A 5,981-nucleotide genomic window follows, 5' to 3' on the forward strand; every position below is an offset into this window, starting at 1 on the left:
CCCCGCCTGAGCATGCGCGCCAGCCTGCCTCTGCGGCCGCGCAGGCGTGCTTGTTTGCCGCAGTGCAGGGGTCCCAGCTCCCTCCCTCACCGGAATGACCTGGGGGGAGGGGGCTACTGGACCCCCAGGGCCCCACAGCACTGTTGCATTGAGAGGGGGCCTCTAGAAACCATAAGCAACCTGGGATCAATGGACATGTCTACCTGTTTTTTAAAATGTGTAAAATACTAAAGAAATAATTCTTGGTTCTACAATAAATTTTTGCACACACCACTGGCCAAACAATCCTAATTTACACTCACTCTCAGGTCTTCCTACGTGCGGTACAAAAAAGCTGGTTTGGAAAAGTTAAATGCGCCATAACCACAATCAATGCAAATATGCCAGACTTGAAATCCTTCCAGAAGAAAATATCCCTAACTCTAAGAGCATGTTACATTGTTCAAATTTGGTGCGATTTTTCTACCCTTTTTCTACTTTCTACATTTTGAGGGGGTAAATTGTGAAAATTATCTCCCCCAAAATCACAATATAATTAAACTCTCCTATACGGAATGGATAGATCATTCAACTCAAAAACACTGGCTATTCAATTTTTGTAAAACAAAAATATGAACTTAGACCCCCACCTAAGATCTAAGTAGGAGAGCCTTTCTTTGCCTATTAGAATTGGATACATTAAAATTTTTACCAATAATCAATGATAGCTGGAGTGGGGAGAAACAGGCACTTTTATATAATACTAATGGACAAGTAAACATTATTTACGACATAATATTCTATCTGCAGAAATAACGGAAGCATCAGTAACTCCAAAATTTAGACGCTGATGTAGCTTGGGAAAAGACACTGCAGAAAAGAAGAAAATAATCCTGAAACTGCATCTGCATAGTTTTTACACACATTTGCCCTTTCTCAATTGCCCATTATCGAAGAAGGGAGGGTGATGTGAGTGGAGGTTGACTAAATGGTTAAATCCCCTCCCAAGCCCTGTAAGCTACTGCTCAGTTCCCAATGATCCTACATTAAAACAGGTGCGCAGAGGCTTATCAATGCTGACTTCTATCGTAACAAAATCTCAGAAACTGTGTAATGTTCCTCACAGAGAACAGATAGGCTAAATAAATAAACGTATATATAAACAATAACATGCAATATGGCTGATGGAAAAAATGATGTATTAGGCTGAATCATATAAAATTGTCAATATTGAATTGTTTTGACCTACAAAAACATTGCAATTTCTAATAGTTCATTGATACATATTCACATAAAATAACATGGGAAGTTGACTCTGATCACGGGAGTCAATCGAAAAATAAAATGTAGGCTGGGCACAGTGGCTTACGCCTGTAATCCCAGCACTTTGGGAGGCCGAGGTGGGCAGATCACGAGGTCAGGAGATCGAGACCATCCTGGCCAACATGATGAAACCCATCTCTACAAAAAACAGAAAAATTAGCTGGGCGTGATGGCACATGCCTGTAGTCTGAGCTACTCGGGAGGCTGAGGCAGAATTGCTTGAATCTGGGAGGCGGAGGTTGCAGTGAGCTGAGATCACACCACTGCACTCCAGCCTGGTGACAGAGCAAGACTCCATCTCAAAAACATAAATAAAATAAAAGCATACTGTATGTTCAGTTTTACACTGAAAAAATTATGAAAGAATACACACCATTATAGTCCAGTGATGAAAACCATGCCTTTGGACTCAGGCTCTTTTGATTCAAATTCTAGCTTTGACTCTTGACAACAATGTTACTTTGAGCAAGTTATCTAACCCTCTGTGCATTAAATTCCTAATCTGTAACAAAAGAAGGGATTCTGTTTACTTTATACAATGGCTTAACAATTAAATGAGCTAAAATACTATTTAGAACAGGTCCTAGTATAAGCTGGGTAAAAATGTTGGCTCTCAGAACTTCACCAAATGTTAAGAGTACTACTTCTTCTAGGAGTAGGAATTGGGTGTTCATTTTTTATTCTCATTGTTTTAACTAATTTCTTTATCTTATATTTCTTTTTTTTCCTAATATCCTTTTTCCATTGTGGACACCAAACTTACATGCCACAAACATTATAATCATGTTTCTTTAGGTTTCTCTTGGCTGTCACAATTTGAGATTGTTTTGTATTTTTAATTTTTACAGTGCTTGGTACTTTTTGCAGTGATTATGAATTACTTTTACAATTAAAGTATTATTAAAATTAAATAAAATTATATTCAATTCTCAACTCACACTTATCTAGTTTCTTGGACCTATCTTCCATTGTTTCTGGTGTGTTCTCTTTTCAAACTCTGACTGCCTTTCCTCATAATTTCCTGTTTGTTCTACTCCATTAGGAAATTCGCTTTGGAGTCTGAGAGGTCACAATGGGTGTCCTGGGCTTTACAGAAAATCTAAAGAGAACTGCCATTAGGCTCACTTATATTTTATGTTAGTTAATAATAGGTCTGATTCAACATATCCTACAACTGGGGAGTGAAGATACAGAGAAGGAGACATTGCCACTAAACTCCACTATGACATGCTAGTAGACCCTGATAGGTCTCCCAACAATTCAATTTTCCCAAAGTCTACATTTATCCCCAAGCCAAACACTTAAGGTTATGTACTTAAAGGACACTAAAACTGCAATAAAACTATTCTGTACAGAATAGACAAAGGAGACTAGAAAAACTAATCAGAACCCTTGCATCATACCATGTACAAAAATTAACTCAAAATAGATCAATAAAATATAAGTCACTTGTTATAGAACATATATATACATGTTATATATGTATACAGGTACACATATATACCTACGTATAAATGTGATATATAACATTTGTGTATGTGTATATTTTACATATATATTCCATGTATACTTATGTATACATGTATAAATATATGTGTGTATATATATAAATCCGTGTAACCTTGAATTAGGCAACAGTTTCTTAGATATGACACCTAAAACAAAAGCAACCAAAAATAATAAATAAACTGAACTTCATCACAGTTACATAAAAATTTTCGATTCAAGGGACATGAAGAAAGTGAAAAGACAGCCAAGAGAATGGGAGAAAATATTTGCTAAACATAAAGCTACTAGGAGTGTAGTATCCAGAATGTATAAAGAAGTGTTACTACTTGGCTGGGCGCAGTGACTCATAAGTGTAATCCCAGCACTTTGGGAGACTGAGGCAGGCAGATCACTTGAGGCCAGCAGTTCGAGACTATTCTGGCCAACGTGGTGAAACCCCGTCTTTATTAGAAGTATGCAAATTAGCCGGGCATGGTGGCACATGTCTGTAATCCCAGCTACTCGGGAGGTTGAGGCAGGAGAATCCCTTGAACCCAGGAGGCAGAGATTGCAGTGAGCCCAGATCACGCCACTGCACTCTAGCCTGGGTAATAGAGTGAGACTGTCTCAAAAAAAAAAAAGTGTTACTATTCAACAATAAAAGGACAAAAACATTTTTTTTTAAATGGGCAAAGGATTAAAATAGTTCTTAAATACCAATGGCCAATAAGCACATGAAAAGACACAATCGTTAAGTCATTAGAGAAGTACAAATGAAAACCACAATGAGATGCCACTTGGGGCTAGAATTAAAAAGACAATGACAAGGGTTGTGGAGGAGGTGGAGAAATTGGAACCCTCTAACACTGCTGATTGGGATGTAAAACAGCACAGCCACAGTGGAAGAGTTTGGCAACGCTTACAAATGTTAACCCTGAAGTTACCATATGACCTACAATTCTACTCCTAAGCAGATCACAAAGAAATGAAAACAGCCAGGCACGGTGGTTCACACGCCTGTAATATCAGCACTTTGGGAGGCCGAGACAGGTGGATCACCTGAGATCAGGAGGTTCGTGATCAGCCTGACCAACATGGTAAAACTCTGTCTCTACTAAAAAATACAAAAATTAGCCAGGCATGGTGGCGGGCGCCTGTAGTCCCAGCTGCTTGGGACTGAGACTAAAGACTCCCTTGAGCCCGGGAGGCAGAGGTTGCGGTGAGGGAGATTGCACCACTGCACTCCAGCCTGGGCGACAGAGCAGGACTCCGTTTCAAATTTAAAAAAAAAAAAAAAAGGAAAACATAGGGGCCGGGCACAGGGGCTCAAGCCTGTAATCCCAATCCTTTGGGAGGCCGAGGCAGGCAGATCGCTTGAATCCAGGAGTTCGAGGCCAGCCTGGGCAACATAGCAAGACTCGTCTCTACAAAATAAAAAATAAAAAAGCCAAATGTGGTGTTGCACACCTCTGGTCCCAGCTACTCGGGAGGCTGAGGTAGGAGAATCACTTGTGCCTGAGAGGTGGAGACTGCAGTAAGCTGTGATGGCACCACTGCACTCCGCCTGGGTGACGGAGCAAAACCTGTCACCAAAAAAAAGAAAGAAAGAAAGAAATGAGAACATATCTTAATGCAAAAACATGTATATGCATTTTCATAGCAGCCTTATTTATAATAGCTAAAAAACTGGGGTCGGGCGTGGTGGCTCATGACTGTAATCCCAGCACTTTAGGAGGCTGAGGCTGGCTGATCACGAGGTCAGGAGTTCGAGACCAGCCTGGCCAACACAGTGAAACCCCATCTCTACTAAAAATACAAAAATTAGCCGGGTGTGAGGGCACGCACCTGTAGTCCCAGCTACTTGGGAGGCTGAGGTGGGAGAATCGCTTGAACCCAGGAGGTTGCAGTGAGCCAAGACCCTGCCATTGCACTCCAGCCTGGGTGACAGAGTGAGACTCCGTCTCAAAAAAAAAAAAGTTAAAAACTGGAAACAACTCAAATGCTCATCAACTGATGAATGAATAAACAAAATGTAAGGCCAGGTGCAATGGCTCATGCCTGCAGTCCCAACACTTTTGGAAGCCAAGGCGAGAGGATTGCTTGAACTCAGGAGTCCAAGATCTCCCTGATAGCAAGACTCCATTTCTACTAAACATTTTTTTAAATTAGTTAGGCATAGTGGTGTGCACCTCTAGTCCCAGCTACCCAAACTGAGGTGGGAGGATTGCTTGAGCCAGGGAGGTTGAGGCTGCAGTGAACTATGATTACACCATTGCACTTTAGCCTGGGCAACAGAGTGAGACCCGTTCTCCAAAAAAAAAAAAAGAAAGAAAGAAAAGAAAAAGGAAACAACTATGGCATGGTACAATGGAATATCATTCTGCTATAAAAAGGAATGGAGTGTTGATTCATGAAACAACATGGAAGAACCCTGACAACATTATGCTGAGTGAAAGCAGCTAGACAGAAAAAGGCCACATATTATGGGGTTTTTTGTTTGTTTGTTTTGAGATAGAGTGTCACTCTGTCACCCAGGCTGGAGTGCATTGGCACAATCATGGCTTACTGCAGCCTCCATCTCCTGGGCTCAAGTAATCCTCTCACCTCAGCTTCCTTAGTAGCTGGGACTACAGGCATGCACCACCATGCCCAGGTCATTTTTTTATTTTTTGTAGAGACCTGGTCTAACTATGTTGCCCAGAGAGGTCTCCAACTCCTACACTCAAAAAATCATCCCACTTTGGCCTCCCAAAGTACTGGGATTGCAGACATGAGGCAACATGTCAGGCGTTTTTATGGTTCTTTTTATATGATCTGTTAAGAATTGGCAAATCCAGGCCAAGTGTGGTGGCTCATGCCTGTAATCCCAGCACTTTGGGAGGCCGAGGCAGGTGGATCACCTAAGGTCAGGAGTTCAAGACCAGCCTGGCCGACATGGCAAAACCTTGTCTCTACTAAAAATACAAAAAATAGCCGGGTGTGGTGGCACGTGCCTGTAATCCCAGCTACTCAGGAGGCTGAGGCAGGAGGATCACTTGAACCCAGGAGACGGAAGTTGCAATGAGCCGAGATTGCGCCACTGCACTCCAGCCTAGGTGAGAGAGTGAGACTCTATCTCAAAAAAAAAAAAAAAAAAAAAAAAAAGAATAGGCAAATCCATATAGACAGAAAGCAGATTAGTGATTTTCAGG

This window comes from Pan troglodytes, chromosome 16 (genome assembly GCF_028858775.2).
Source record: "Pan troglodytes isolate AG18354 chromosome 16, NHGRI_mPanTro3-v2.0_pri, whole genome shotgun sequence".
In the NCBI taxonomy this organism is placed as follows: Eukaryota; Metazoa; Chordata; class Mammalia; order Primates; family Hominidae; genus Pan; species Pan troglodytes.